Here is a 16,272-nt window from a genome sequence, read left to right as displayed (position 1 = left end):
ATTTGCCTAATAGTAAATCCATCGGTGTGATTCAGTGGGGTGGTTTGTGGTCAGTGACCTGCAACCCCCCCTTTATAGGAAAGTCCAAACTGTGGGCAATGGCAGCAGCCTTCAGAAACAACTGCAGCCAGAACCCATTCCAGCGGCCGCCCCCCCCCCCCCCCCCCCCCCCCCCCACAGCAAAAACATCATTTAATAAGGGAAAAAGTCATAGGATTGTTTTGAATTGATACTTTGTTTAAAGACTAGGGCAGTGTTTCCCCTATACAGTATACAAATAGCGGCGGATTGTTTATGTGTATTTGTAGTATTTGTGTTACTGTATGTTAAAAGTGTATTTTGCTAAATCTTGAGACATTGCCACTGTATGTACTAGGCCTCAAGAGCCTTTCTTGTGCTGGCAGACACGTAGAAACATATTGGCGGGGTGCACATTGCACGCGCACACACTAAAGAATTCCACGTGCTCCGCGCTCACATTATAATGATTTGACTAAATGCTAAACAAGAAAAACATGTAAAAACATGCTGTAACCGAACTAAAGGTGTGACGGATAACAACGAAAACACTTTGAAAAGCACAGATTTCTCAACACATGGCCCCTTGTCATTGTAAAATAGAAGAGCTTGATGTTGTTTATAAAACTAAGCCTTGGACAAACAGCTCTGTCCCAAACGTCAGATTTGTCTAAAACGATTAAGGACGGTTGCCACTCTAGTGTTGCAGATGCTGTCATCCTACAAGAGATATATCATTTTTATTTTGGAGATTAAGCTTCCCAGTCTGCCTACACAATTGTGATAAGCAGGACTGGCATACCGATAAGTTAGACACATTGGAGTAAGAGAGAAGGAAAATAGTTGATTAAGTATAAATGAGCTTTGCATGCAAACATAGAGGGTGAAGTTATCTTATTCTTGGCTTGATTGAATGAGCAGGTATTTACTGAAAATATGCGGTCTCTCACTGTCAAGTGTATGATGAGCAGACGAGGCTTATATAAATACCACATCGGCCTCCCTGAATATGAGACAACTTTTCTTATTAAGACTGATTGAAAATAAGACACACATTAATATGACAGGTTGAAGAAATTCTGCAGTAAAACGAAGTCCCTGTGACCGAAGATTGTCCATCGTCATAACTACACTGTAGCTATGTTCGTATGACCAATAAAAGCCTTGAACCTTGAGGTGTTACAAACTCGATTTGAGCTTTTCAAAGGGAAAAAGTGTTGGCTGAGAATTCAGATGTTGGTCATCTTGTCCTTGAATTCTTTTCAAGAATGTTTTGAACGATGCTAGTAATAAGCATTCCTTTGTTCTGTTTTTCAGTCACTGCTCTGTCTTAAAAAGTCTACGGAAAGATTTTCTGTCAGTGCTGTGTTTTTAAGACTGTCCTTTAGGGCTTGTCATCTTGTAAGTGGACATTTTGTGACATTGTTATTGTTTGCTGCTGGACTAATGATTATGTCCCCTGTCAATTGTTCTGTCCTGTATAGGTTTGTAAATGCTTTCTCTTACTTTGGTTTATAAGCTTATAAGCTTATAAACTATAATACTTAAGTCTCTTTAATAGAATAGTTTGAAATCTTTCTAGATTTGCTTGTTTCTAAAAGTGAAAATCATTCAAAGATAAAGATTATTTCAGTTTCTTTGTGTTGATTATAGGGCTGGAGGTATGGTTTCCTAGCTTAGCATAAAGGCTCTCCCCAGGAAAAGCAGTTTGCCTTGGTCTGTCCAAAGTTCAAGATATGCATACCAGTACCCTAAAGCTTACTGAATGAAACGTACTACTGTATGTTGTTTGTTTAATTCTAACATTTCAGTTTCTCTCTCTGCCCAGGAACTGCAGGTAGAAAATCGCTACTACAATTAATGCAATATCTATTACAAGGCATCCCTTCTCTCTGTTTGAGGTTGTTATTATACATGAAAAATGGAAGAAAATATTCAATTAAGCAAGAAAAAGGTATGCGGATTAAACAACCAAAAACATGCAATAACTTGCAAGCTTCAGTTCTTATCATTTTCCCTGTTTTTTATTTAGATGGTTCTGCTTGCTTCCAGTCTTTGTGCTAAACTAAGCTAACAATGTCCTAACTCTAGATATGTACTCAACACATGAACATTACATTTATATAAATGGTATGATCCATCTCTTGGAAAGAAAGCAATCAACTTATTTTGAAAAATGTCAAGCTATTCTTTCAGAAAAGGTTCTGTATATGTAGTTGTTTGTAGTCGTAAGGCAGCTAGGCCAGCAAGTTTCTACTGTCTCTCCGCAGACACATTGCTAATGTTGTTGTTTTTCTTCCATAAAGGAGTGGACCAAAAGCAAATAAGTGTGCTTCCCAAATGTCAAGCTTTTAATTTAACTAACTTACCATTTAAAACAATTTGCAGTAAACAATCAGCGTACTAATAGACAGGGGAACATAGTAATCCATTACATACCCAGGATAAAAGGGGTCCATGTTTCCCCTTTTCATGTTCAGAATGTGGTCATGTTCATGGTTTACATCAAGGCACTACACATATTCATTCTTCTTTGTGGCTTTCTGCGTGTCACTAAAGCATGTCACAAGACTACAGCTCATGTGTAATTATGTTATGCTGTAGACAAAATATCCCAGTCTCCTTTTTATTAGCTACAAGAGTGGAAGGACTATCCGAGTATCCATCAGTCTTTTTTGTTTGTTTCATCTGTTTATCTGAAAGTCACCTTGTCACAGTGACTTTCAGTGGTCAATAATTGGGTTTGCAATAGAGTTAAATTAAATTACATGTCACTTGTTAGACGCTTTTATCCAAAGCGACTTACTTACTCAATGCTGTGGGCAATCCCCACAGGAGCAATTTGGGGTGAAGTGTTGCCCAGGGACACAACGACATGCTGACTGCAGTGGGGTTTGAATCTGTGACCCCCTGATCCGAACACCAACGTACTAGTCCACTACGCCACAGCCTCCCCAGAGTGGTGCAGTGATGACGTATTTCATTTGGCTGACCTGAAAGTTAGCATCGCAAGGGGTCCCACGTCATAAAGCAATGTGATTCTTCAATTGGATTGTTGTAATATTGCACGTTTTGCTCAGCAGGAAAACTTTGTAGCAGGATTTTAACCCTAAAGTTGACGTGTAAATGCATTGCCTGAAGTAAATGGCTAAAGTACTGCTATAAACAACCTACAAAGGTTGTATGGTTGGCTGTTTTGAGGCATTGCCGTACGTCCTCTACGGACAGTACTAGCTTGTCTCTCTCTCTGTGGGTAATATAAACACACAGAATATATTCTGTATATGAGCTTGAGGGCTGTCAGGTTTAACCCTGACTCCAAGCAGCTGGCCCTCTTATCTGTGCCGATGCATATTATTTATCTCTCCCCGCGGGGCTGAGAGCTGGCTTAGCATATGGATTAGCCGGAGAATCAGATGCATTCACTGCCTTCCAAAATGTGAGGCAGCATATCTTTTAGACATGATCATGGTTAAAGGTGGGGTAGGTAAGTTTGAGAAACCGGCTCGAGATACACTTTTTGTTATATTCCATGGAATGCTCTGAATGAATATATTAAATGCTTTGACAAAAAATCCATAAAAAAATGTCATCTGTGGAAGCCGTGGTGCTGTAAAAAGCACAACCAATCATTTGAGCCGGCCCGGCTAAAGTAACTGGATGGCCTACCTGCCTGTCAGCCTTCCATCTGTGCACAAACTTATCTCGTGCCCTCATTGGTCATGTGCGCATTCGTGTGTGTTGGAGGAGGGGGCTCTGGAAGGAAGTGGCAGATTTGTTCCGGTTGTGTATTTTCAAATTCTAGCACTCGAGCTGGTTTCTCCAACGTACCTCCAACACACAATGAACGCGGATTGGTTGTACTTTTTACAGTACCACGGCTTCCACAGATGACATTTTTTTAATGGATTTTTTGTCAAAGCACTTAAGATATTCATTGCTATCGGGATGTTAAGAGCATTCCATGGAATATAACAAAAAGTGTATCTCGAGCCGGTTTCTGAAACTTACCTACCCCACCTTTAAGCGGTTACTTTTGATATACAGTATTTGCAGTATTTCAATATTTAAACGTTATTTGCCCTAAAAAAGGCTACACCTAGGGACAGCTTCTCTGTATCGACTTGTGATTTGTGAGACAGCAACAGTTGAGTCAAATCTGATATAAAAGAAACACTGTCAAGTCTGTGCCTTCTGTTGATAATGCCGCCAAAAAAGCAGCTACGTTTTTGTGCATCCAAGAATAATAATGTATTAACTTCTTAATGCAAGATAGGAGTGGCGCTGTGTGTGCCGCCTGCCAAGTCAGGTGGAAAGGTGAGAATGTCGTTGTGCTACTTGGCTGAATGTCATCAGATAGTAATTCAACCTGGGAAAATGTATCTCGTGTGCCAAACACACACACCATAATGATGACGTTATTGTGTTTGATTCAATGGTTTCTCAATCAGAGCTGAGACAAAGTAAATTCATGAATGACAGAAGGTTAAGGAAAAACACTTTCAAAAAAATGTTTTAGGCTTGCCTTAACATGACGAAAGCATTTAGTTGTGGTTTTAACATATTTTCTTTAACTATGCCAATAGGTGCTCTTTCCTTCACCACAATGCCGTACATACCTAGATATTTAGTCACGAAGAGATTATATTTAGTCACAAAGAGATTATTTCGTGATTGTGATGTCAGATGTGATCTGATCATTATCAGCATGAGTGAATATTGAAATGTTTGTACGTGTTGTTTGTTACTGTTTATTTGACTGTGTTCAAATATTTGTGTGTGTGAAAACAGATGTGAAGCTTTATTGAATTTGCCTCTGCCAGTGGCTTTATTTAAAACAAATGCAAATAGGCAGTTTAGATCCTGTTCAGGATGAGATGATTGAATATGATGCGCAATGTAATCTAATTGACTTCAATAGTCATGGTTTCTGCCCAGGTATGTCAAGCATGTGCGCTCTTCCTCAGGAACAGTCTACTTAACAGTCTGTTCAGTTCTGATCCCTCTCACATTCACAAGTGCATTGCTCATCTTAACCTTGAAGTTGCGTATTGAGGTGTGACTTCTAATTGTTCACATTAATACATCTTGGGTTCGAGTACAGGTGTTCAACCTGGCTGGTTGCTAATAACGCCTGAAGCCTTCCTTTTATTGAAGAAAACAATAATAATAATAATAGACCTTGTAGCAGTAAAGTAGCCAGAGGATTAATACCTGTACCATTAAGAGCAGAACATCTATTTCCATCAATGAATTCCTGTACTGTGCTCTCCTGGCCTTTTTAAAGGTCCAGTGAGGTTCCTACTATAAACTCCCTTTGATTCCTTTAGGCCAGCCTTAAGTTAGACACTTCATTTGGCTAAAGGATTAGACTACTAAGCCTTTTAGTGGTAAGCTGGTCACATGCAAATCTAACATTGGTTTGCATATACAAGAAAACCTTGCACCTCCTTCCAGGATTTTCCTCTGGTTTCTACATTTTCTCCCATGTCATCCCTGACTTGGCAGTGCATGCATGCATGCATGCATGCATGCATCAGTGGCCATGTGGATCTCCTTGTGCAGAGCTGTGACTATCTGTAGGATTTGGCTAGCAGGATCTATCCGTAAGCCTTTTAACTCCCGAGAGCATTTGGCCCGCTGGATGTTTGTCTTTTGTTGGCAAAGATGTCGAGGAATTACAGATTGTCTCTGATCTGATTACAGAGTTCCCTGAGAGCTACGTTTGGATGAAAGCTGGGATGAAATGTAAAGAAACAACGGCAGAGTAAAGACGACTGACCACCAAGGTAAGACATGTTTTCACAAGCTTTGAGCACACCTCTGGAGGTTGACATGTTTGCCACCAAGTTACACTATTCCTGTTTCAGCACATTCTTCATTAACTGTGAACCTACATCAGTCGAATCTGTGAGTGCATGTCACGTTGATACCTTGTTCGTGTCGCAGAGTCAAAGGACTGGAGGGGAGGTGGGGCTGGTTTTATTTTTCCATGCTGGAGAACAGTGTCTCATTACCACAGGTGCAGATATCAGATCCTGTATGTATAGTACATCTGAGCTGTACAGCACATATGTTCAGCTCACTCACATGTTGATCAGTATCCCCTGCTTTTTTCCTGTAGATTAGAAAATGATCCAACCCAATAACCACAAGGCTTCAGCTCTCCATTCCGAGAGCTTTTCCTCGTCTTCACAGATAAGATGTATGAGCCCAGTTTCTTTGTCTGCCACCTGAGCAGCATCACACGATCATATATAGACTGCAAGTTTGTTGTATTGTGCCAGCCTTAGTTTACAACTTACATTTTACAATCTTTGCATTTTGTCATAGCCAGTGATTCTGAGTTGCAATCACATACCCTTTTGGAAAATCTTAACTCATCCCACTTTGAATATTCTCTAGAATAACAATATGTATGTTGTCTTGTCTGAGCCCTCCGTCACCTCTGTGCAGCAGGGATAAACATGTCTGCATCTAAGGAATCACTCGGGCTGACAAGGCAGTAAATGGACACACTGGAATTAGCCGGGTGCTGCAACAGATTTTTTGGAGCCAATTTTTCTTTCCATCTGCTGGCTGTGGGCCAGTGTGGCGCTGCACAGTTCACAGACCCCAGGCTGCAGCAGTCAGCTCTCCTCCTGAAGAACATTACCCTGCACAGTGATGAACTTGCACTTTTCCTCTCCGGCATGGCCACAGTCTGGAGGCTAGCATGCCGTTCCACATTGACATCTCACACCTCTGTTTGACAGCAGTGTTTATGCTGACTTATGATCCTCTTCATGTTGCAATTTCATGACTTTTATCTGGACTCAAGACCCCACGCTGAATAGGCAGATGTGCAGCAGTAACTGTTAAGGTGGGGTTTCTCAATACTTTACTCAATTCAGTAAAAGTAAAATGTGTTTGAATGTAACTCAAGCATTGAAGTGAGATCTGTAGTCACCTTTTCTTATCTTGGAAGGCAGTTGCAGTTTTTTGTGGCACTTTTGACTCATTAATATTAACAATCTGCACCTCAAATTGAGATGAAAAGGCATTTGAAATGATGATCAAATATATATCAGATGCACTGACATAACAGCTGACACATTAAAGAAAAGGAGTAGCCTACTCACTTTTGCTTACCTTCTTTTAATGAGGACGTGTTACAAATGTGAACAGTCTGGATTCAGAAGCTGATAAACCTAAGTTATTGAAATATGAATAAAAAACGTACTGGGAAATCCTGACACTTGTGTACCACAATCAACACAAGTTGTTTGTTGGCCTATGTCAAACACAAAAGCACTTCTAATGTTAGATATTAGTGAGTGGGGCTTTGTTGTTTTTGGCCTAATGTATACACTGGCTTGCAGAGTTTCATTCTGGCATGTGGCAACATGTTACTTAGGGCTACACACATGAGTGTATACATAAAGAATGACTGTGCAGGTGTGTTGTTCTTAGACATTTAGCATGGCTGTTTTTTGGTGTCACCCAAATGTTTTTGTACATCTTACAGGAAGTTAGATCAACTTGTTTGAGGCTCAGGTTCGCACCACATGTAAGTGGGATTCTCTGAGGTGTGCACATTGGTTGATCTGCAACTACTCATAACACTCTTCTCTGTGCAGATATGTTTCCGTAGTAACACAACTTGATTAGCTGATATAGCTGCCATTTGTAGTCAAAGTGACAGTAATCAAACGTTACAAATGAATGTTTTGTACATAAAACAACACAATCCAAAACAGGACCTCACTCCAGTTATAGTACACTCACTTTTCTGATGTGCAGTGTGGGGCAACTTCCCATCAGCAATTAGCCGGCCTATTGAGAGGCTAATACATGAATCAAAACAAAGTGGTTTCTGTCAGTCTGGCTTCTGTCAAACTGATGAGAGGTGAGCATGGCCGCTGCACCGGCACACACACGCCGCCCCCCTGCTTCTCAGGTGGCAAAGAGAACAAGCTGAGCCACTCCCTTCCCATCTGTCATGCCCATCAGGGGAATCACTGCCTCGCTCTGACACACACAGACAAACACACACACCCCACCTGGACAAACAAGCACACACATTCATCAAACGGACAAATATGTACAAACATACACATGCACACAAGCAAATACAAACACAGAGTCTAAAATCATTTGAATTCATACAAAGATAATCTCTGAGCTCTGCTGACATTTATCTCCAACCAGGGAGCAGCGGGGGGTGCGTAAAGCAGCTCAGGCAAACGGAGTGGGCTGGAGCCAGAGGCCAAATTACTTTGATTCTCCGACAGTTTGCCTCACCACCTGGTTGGGTAATCCCAGCGCACGCTTTTGGACTGCTCCCGCACTAAACCCCAATTTCAATTTAGGTGAATTGAATTTCTCAAATAGCCATCCGAGCCCTGCCTGCTGGGCACTAACCGGAAGAAGTACGCTTTATGAACGTTAATGCTGTGCAGAAGACAGACACAGTGACATTTAAAAGTGAAAGCATTACAGTCAGACGGATGTGAGCGCAAGCTGTCTCTATATTAATTCTCGGCCCTCTTTTAGTGGCATTTGAATAAGCATTTATTCTTGGTGATCAATAACCTAACTTAATAACTTGCCTTGAGGCTCTCGGATGTCGAGACAGAATATCGTTTTTTTTTTTTTTACTAATCCAGGGATTAATTCAGAAAGACAATTACAAAGCATGCTCCTAAATGACATTTCCAGGAACAGAGGAAACAATAACTGAGTAATGTCTCAAGCTAATACCATTTTGAATTAGTTTGTCTATGTGAGGTTGTGTTAATACTGTGATTGGTGGCTTTACCTGCGTCTTAAATCAACTGGGACGTGGTGTATAGTTCTGTACGGCAAGTGCTTTCTGCTATATGCTAATATTGTTTTGTAGCATAAACACACTGAAGCTGTTATATTAGGTTGCCACGTAGTAGAGATAGAGGGGGCGGTTGTTTTATGAAACTGCGGTTTCTTGGACAGTTCTCTCATTCAATGAAAGGAAGTGGTTTTTCCTCCGCTCGCTGAAAATGTTCCTCTTTTGTAGCTTTCTGTCAATACTCCACAATTTCATTCATTCTGACGTTGTGTTCTTCTCTATTAAACCCAAGCTTTCTGGGTTGTTAAGTAGGATCAAGTGGAAAAGTACAAACCACTGGCATCAGTAAGTCAACAGTGTTTGTGTTAATATTGGTTAGGGCCATCAAATACCGATCTAAATGAGCTTTCAACTTTGATCATCTCATTTTAAAAGCAGTGTCACGCTCCTACTGTACCAGTATGTTTTTAGCCTTTTAGCTTACAGGTGGCATTTTGCAGATGAACAAACTCACGCTATTTGACACAAATGATTTCTGCCATCTAGGTTCCTTTTTTTGTTTTTAGTAGTCATAAGATTTTAAATAGATTATTAAAACGATTCCATTTGGGATTGGTTTTGTTACATTCCCAAAAAACATGATAAATATATCACATTTATTGCCAAAATAAACATGAAATAAACAATTAATAATAACATCTTCACGTGCTAATAAAAAAAAAGGACCTTAAAAATCTATTGGAATGGTCGATTTGTACAATAGTCATGGTAACGATTGCCTACCTTTCCGAGCTGTGTTTTAATTTAACTGGAGCTGATGGTGCTGCAGGGTGAGAGGCTGAAGCCAAATACTTTATCGTTTCCAAAGACTCAAGGTGTTGTGCCTTCAGGAGATGCTTAGCTGTTCTGTTAATTGCTTTTTTTTAATCACATTCGGCTGGTTTTCAGTTATAGAGCCCTCAGGATTTTAAATATCCATTAACCACACCAAACCCTTTGGAAAAGGTTTTATTAGTTCAATTCAAATACAAAAATAAAGATTCAATTAACAGAATCTTAAAATGAAGCATTTGGTTAAAACAAAATGGACATATTTCATCGCTTGGTATTTCATTTGCGTGTCTGAGATACTTGTGACATTCAGACTGTCCTAAGAAAATGTCAAGGCGAGTTTGCACAAAAGATTGAAAAAAAGCGAAGCAATTTGCAGTGTGAATGTCCGAACCCTCTGACTGCTCTGTAACCTGTGATCACAGCTCAGCGATATGAAACATGTCCAGGTTCCACATCAGCCCCTATGAATCGCTGGCTGCTGCCACAGCTCCTGTCACACATCCAACTGGATATCAGGGTGTGAAACAGATATGATTGTATCAAATGCTCTCTGGTTTCTGATTAACAATGAATGACTTCTTGTTGCAAACCAGACTGGACGCTTTGTTCTAAGTTACCCATTTTCACTGGGAGCTCCTGTTTCCTGACAAAGCAGTGACAGCTAGTCCGACGGGAACATTTTCCAGGTTCTGTAGACAAAATACCTTTTTTCTCCCTAGCTGTACACATGGAATCGAGATAGCAGGATGTTTATATGGATCCTTATCTTTGGTCGTTATTGTAAATGAAAGACGCTACCTGGTCCTGGCGTTAGCAGCTGTAGAGCTCTAAACCTATGATGGCAGTAACACGTTTCCGAGGTCTAAGGGGATCGAATAACGCTCCAATTTGTTATTGCCAGGCATGATGGGGCATCTGATATAGATGGTAATGAAACTTTTTAATTGAAGCCGCTGTGTTCAGGACCTCACTGGTAATCACATCATGGTAAAGTGTCACGGCCGGCGCCTGCAGTGAACATTAAGGTGACTGTCAAGGTCATGCAATTAGATTATTCCCATCTACACCTCTGTGTGACTATCTGTGGAAAGACGTGTGAGTTTAAGGGCTTGTTCTGCAATCTTTTTGTATATTTACATGTATTGCTTTTGTGCTCTGACAGCATTTAAAGTGTACATCAGTATGATATTAATATGGTGTTGGTATAAGGATATTATTATACCATAATTATATTTTATTAATATTTATAATAAATTAATTCTAAATGTCAAACTGCGATAATTAGTTGACTGACAGATTAATTAACCTGCATTAATCATTGTTAAACTCATATTTCAAAAACAACAATATCAGTTTTCTGATGTTTTATAGATCCGGCAATGTATTGAAAGATAATTTACAGCTGTTATAAGCTTGGAATAATTGTTATTTACTGCACTATATTATAATTTGTCCAATCTTAACTGCTTGACTGCTAAGCTTTTATAAAAATGTATATATATACTTTTTATTTCCAGACATTTTAAGGGTGTTTTTCACAATTTTCTGTCCTTTCTTTAGACTTGAAAATCAAGCAATCAAAAGAAAATAATTAACCCACTATCAAAATGACGGTTAATTCAAATTGTAATCAAAATCTAATCAATTTGTATTTAATATATAAACATATCGTTATTGTTGTCCTTAAGCTGTTGTCATCTCTATGATTTTCAAGCGCAACCAGATAATCAGTCACTATTCATCAGCAGGGCCGTAGTTTCAACAAGTACTTGACATGAAAATAGGTCTTTTATCACTGCCCTCCAAAAACAACCCCTATGCGGTTATAATCTGATGCCCCTATCGGAAGGAAAACATGTTTTTTGTGTTGACCGTTACAAAAAAAATATTCATATGAGGGTTCCCTGAAGTGCAGTCAAGGATTGTGGGAAAGAAAGGCATAGATCGTGGTAAAGAAAAGCACCAAAAGGTATCGCATTTTCAAATCAAACACTGATAAACAAATCATCAATCAGGTGGAAACTGAAACACCAAGTTACTGTTTAACTACAGTCAATTTCTGACAGCTCATACTCTGCATGTCAGAATAATAACAACACACATAAATGAATTAAACTATCCACAAACGTAATGATCATGATCAAGGGTAAAAGAAACTCTCGCTGACTTTAGGTGATGGACAGGATGTGATGTGACTCCGCTGTCCCGGCCGGATGCTTTGTTGTTACATTTGAACAAAGTTGTTGGTGAGGACATTCTGTCTTTGTTCTGTGTGTAATTACCATAAATACAGAAGGACTGATGTGGGCTAGTGCTTTCATCTTACCATTGAACTCAAGTTTCAGGAAATCCTAAACTGCTGATAACATGCAGTGAGTCGCTTCATGTGGAGTGTCTTGTGAGCGAGCCTGATGAATCCCCCCTTCTATCTGCTAGATGTAATGCTGCATACATCCGGTCACACATCAGTGGGTCACGCTGATGTGAGGACGGAGAGCAGTTCTGGGTATACTTGTCATGTAGAAGTCCCTACAGTCATAAGGGGCCACATTCTTGCATGACATGTTGTCCCTCTTGGTGTCTCCTCCCCCTGCTTAATCTTTCCCCAAGGTGCTTTAAGTTGAGGCGCAGAACAGGTGCAGCAGGGAGTGATATGAACACAAGTTCCTGTGCAGACAGTTGGGCCCCGCCACATTATATATGTCATATACAGTCCAGTCTGCCACTGCCTGCATTCACATGGAAAGGGAACACAGGTTCAAAGTACTCGTTAACTTATCTTCTTGTCTGTGCCCTGGCTCTGTTTGCTCAGTCTCGCCCTATCAGGGCTCAGCTGTTAAGGATTATGGATAAAGGTACCATGTATGGCTCACTAAGACCTCACAGGGTCTTTCATCCTCTCGCTGAGGACAGGCGAACTGAGCGTCTGCCGGTTTACAAGTTTAATGAGTGAAACATCAGCGCAGATAAGTGGCTCTGTACAGTACGGCATATCTTGGTCGGAGGTAAAGTAGGACACGCTCTGAGAGAGGGCATGTTAGAACATGCTTGCTCATGCTGTACTATACTGGGTGTTTATGACTGCATATGGTCAGGTATATGTATCTGCGCTGAGTAGGATCTGATAGTGTGCACCCTGGCAGAGCGATAATCTCAACCCATAGCTGCGGGTGCAAAGGGTCGGTGTTCATTTCAAAGCACTCTCTCTGGCCCAAGAAAGGTTCTCTTTGTGGCCATAGGCACCTCTCTGAGATGCCAAACAAAAGCCCTTTTTTCTGTATCCAGCATGTTTAGTGTTATGTCCAAATTGCTGTAAACAAGGCTACAAAGCTCTGGATACAGTGCACATAATGAAGAACAGACTGTTATTCCTAGAGGCGCAAAAGACACAGAAAGAAGAGAATAAACACAATGAACAGAAACATTTGAGACGGACAAGAGGGCAGAAATGAAGGGAGAGTGGTGGGCAGCATTTACCAGTTAGAGAAGAGCATTCCAGCACTTTTGTTGTCGGGCCACAACTATTCCAGTCCTCCTACTCCTTCGCCACACAATTGAAGTGAACTTTAGAGGACTCCAATAAAGGTGGAGAGGAGGCGGGCGCATGAAAGCGCCTGGGGTTAGGAACGCTGACCGGCTGCAGACAGTGGACACTCTTTTACTGTAGCTCTCCACGTGGTCCCAACTGTTAGTTGCACTATGACACTTAGTGTGTTTTCTCAAAATGTGTTTGTTTTTTTTATCTCAAGTTTAGCAGCATACACATAACTTTGGTCCTTAATTTCAATCTTTATTCTTAATATTTGTACAGAGGTTTGCTCGTGTAGCATTCATTTCCTGATTTATGGAACGCTTTGTTTCTAAAAACATGGCATATTTATTGTTTTCTAACTGATTAATAGAGCAATACAAAAGATGACTCTGAAATATATGCAAATGATTGCATATATTTGCCTATTTAAACAAAACATTTCAGAAAACGTGTAGAAGAGTCCTGTCTTGAAACTTGTAATACAACAACACTTCCCTTGTGTCTTTTCTAAGAGGGGAGAAACGCTTGGTTTGACAGAATGTTTTAAACTTTGATTTAAGATAAAGACCCCATGCATACAGGTGAAAGCCTGCACAAACATGTAAAGCACATTTAAAATGAACGTGTTCTCCTCCTCATCGCAGCAGGTAGAGGGAATGGGTACAGGAATGTATCAGCCCTCCTTTTCCTAATGTGTTTGGATGAGTTCCAGATCAGTGAGCCGCGTTCTGCACCCTCTCATTAAAGACGCAATTCTAAAAGCTATCGGGCCCGTTATAACGTGCCATGACGAGTTAGAGCCATAGTGGGACATTTCCCCCCCCCCCTATTGCGGGCAGAGGTCTCAGAGCGTATCCTACTTTACCTCCGACCTATATGAACTATATAGATCATATAGATTACACCTCCATTTTTATTTAACTTCAGCATTAAGTTTGACAGCATGAGTGTTATCATGTATAATATCACAGCGATACAGAAGCCAGTACTAAGGCCAGACTCATATAACCATACATATTAATCCCAAATGACTGAGGGTCTTACTGTAGTTAGTTTTTCTCACTGTAATGATTCTCTCCGCTTCTCCTCCCTCAATGTTGCTTTGTGCCTTTTAGTTCTTTTTGTCATTGGTGTGTGTGTGTGTGTGTGTGTGTGTGTGTGTGTGTGTGTGTGTGTGTGTGTGTGTGTGTGGTGTGTGTGTGTGTGTGTGTGTGGTGTGTGTGTGTGTGTGTGTGTGTGTGTGTGTGTGTGTGTGTGTGTGTGTGTGTGTGTGTGTGTGTGTGTGTGTGTGTGTGTGTGTGTGTGTGTGTGTGTGTGTGTGTGTGTGTGTGTGTGTGTGTGTGTGTGTGTGTGTGTGTGTGTGTGTGTACATGTGGATTTGTTTGATAAAATGCTATTGTTTGTACTTTATCAACTTCCATAGCTGCCATTTACTATAATAATAATACACTTTTTTTTACTAATATGGACATTTTGTGATTTATATATGGTTCATGTTAACAGTATATTGGGTTCGGATATTCAGAAAAAAAACATTTTTCCCAATGTTGCATTTTAGTTTTAAAACATGTGGGAAATGCCAAAAATGAAAGGAACATTCTTTGGACATGTAAACGACACACACACATCTCAGTTTTTCGTTTTTTTGAGGGCATTTTGCAGTTTTTCAAGAGGCTTGAAGGAATGAAAGAGGGATGCTGTGTCCGCCGGAGAAAACAAATAAATAAAATGTCACGGCAGTATGTCAAAGGCAATATCATTTTTGATTTAATTTTCAGTAGCCATGTAGAAAAGCTAAGTCTGAATGTTGTCTTTTGGAAATAAGGCAAAAAAACCTGAATATTTTGAGCATGTTCATGTATCTGAGTGGGCTACAGTGTTCTCAGTCAACACACAGTCTCAGCCTAGACCTTCGACCTCTCTTCAAACTGCCAGTCCAAGCAAGGCTGCTAAATTCATATCTATCAAATGCCATGTCTGTAATGTTCCTGTGACCTCACCACCTTATCCTTGTACGAAGCCTCAACCTGATTGAATTTACATTTGGCTGTTCCTATAACATTATACAGCTCTATGTGAATTTTCAAACGTTTGCCTTTAGGCTGAAAACAGAGGAAAGACTTGTTCTGTCGTCCTCTAGAGACAAAGCAGTGAGGTGAGCTCCCAGAGTGATTTCACTGGGTAGAGAGACAGTTTCTGTGTAACGGCTGTGAGCAATGAAACCAAATTGTTATATCTCTAGGAAAATGCGAGAGGACTAGATTGTAAAGTAGAGCTGCTTTGGACAACAGTTATTTTCATTTTCTGAAAATCTGCTGATAATCTTCCTTATGAAGTGAGTCATTATTTTGTCGATGTCTATCAGGGCCGTTATTTTGCCAACTAACTATACTAATACTCAAATATATATATCTTACTATAACAGAAACGGATAGTTTTAGGAAACATTTTCCGGCTGCACTTGTTAGATATGTTTTCGTTTAAAACTTTAAAACGATAAAGCCTGATAACCCCAGGTTGCCTTTTTTCACTATTTTAAACAGATGAAGGATTTAAGTCATTGGAAGTCTGGATCTTAAGATCTCAGGTAAAAACCTTCTGAACCAGGGTCAATGCTAACCGGTAGAATCTGACGGCAATGGACTCAACCAAACTCCATTTTGTGTTATTGTTTTGATTTAGAGACCCCTAGTGGAAGACACTTACATGTTGTGTGTTTAACTTTGAAAGACTTATTTGTAATACTGCAAATTCCCTTTAATGTAATACATCATCCTCTGCAAACTGACTTCCTCATGAGTCCCTTTATTCATCCCAGTCTTTATATCCTTGTATAAATCACCTGCTATATTTGTGTGCTTTATTGTGACTCTATTTGTGTCCTCAAATGTCCTTGTGTTATGTCTCAACTGTGTCCCTGTGTGCCTGCATGTGTGCGCGCCCAAGGCTGTGTGAGTCCATGTATGTGTATGTTTGTGTCACTGGGTGTGACTCCTCCAGTCTACATAACTGCAGCTCTCCATACGCTCATGCATACAGAAGTGGGAGACGACTGCAGGAGCACGCCTGGGGATGTGGTCAG

General features: G+C 40.3%; 1 protein-coding gene across 2 annotated transcripts in view; it reads left to right on the top strand.

Annotated features, from left to right (window-relative positions):
- The window catches only part of thrab (thyroid hormone receptor alpha b), a 142,440-nt gene that overhangs the window by 16,459 nt on the left and 109,709 nt on the right, over nucleotides 1–16,272 (top strand). Inside the window, exon 2 of one of the 2 annotated variants that reach the window (XM_034217971.1) lies at nucleotides 5,725–5,807. The exons of the other annotated variant lie outside the window; for it this stretch is intronic. The gene's annotated coding sequence lies outside the window, so the exon portion shown is untranslated. The remainder of the gene's footprint in view (nucleotides 1–5,724; nucleotides 5,808–16,272) is intronic. 2 annotated transcript variants of the gene reach the window in all.

The sequence above is a fragment of the Gymnodraco acuticeps genome, unplaced genomic scaffold (genome assembly GCF_902827175.1).
Source record: "Gymnodraco acuticeps unplaced genomic scaffold, fGymAcu1.1, whole genome shotgun sequence".
Lineage (NCBI taxonomy): Eukaryota > Metazoa > Chordata > Actinopteri > Perciformes > Bathydraconidae > Gymnodraco > Gymnodraco acuticeps.
Note: the sequence above shows the minus strand (reverse complement) of the source record. Positions and strands in the feature narration are given on the sequence as shown.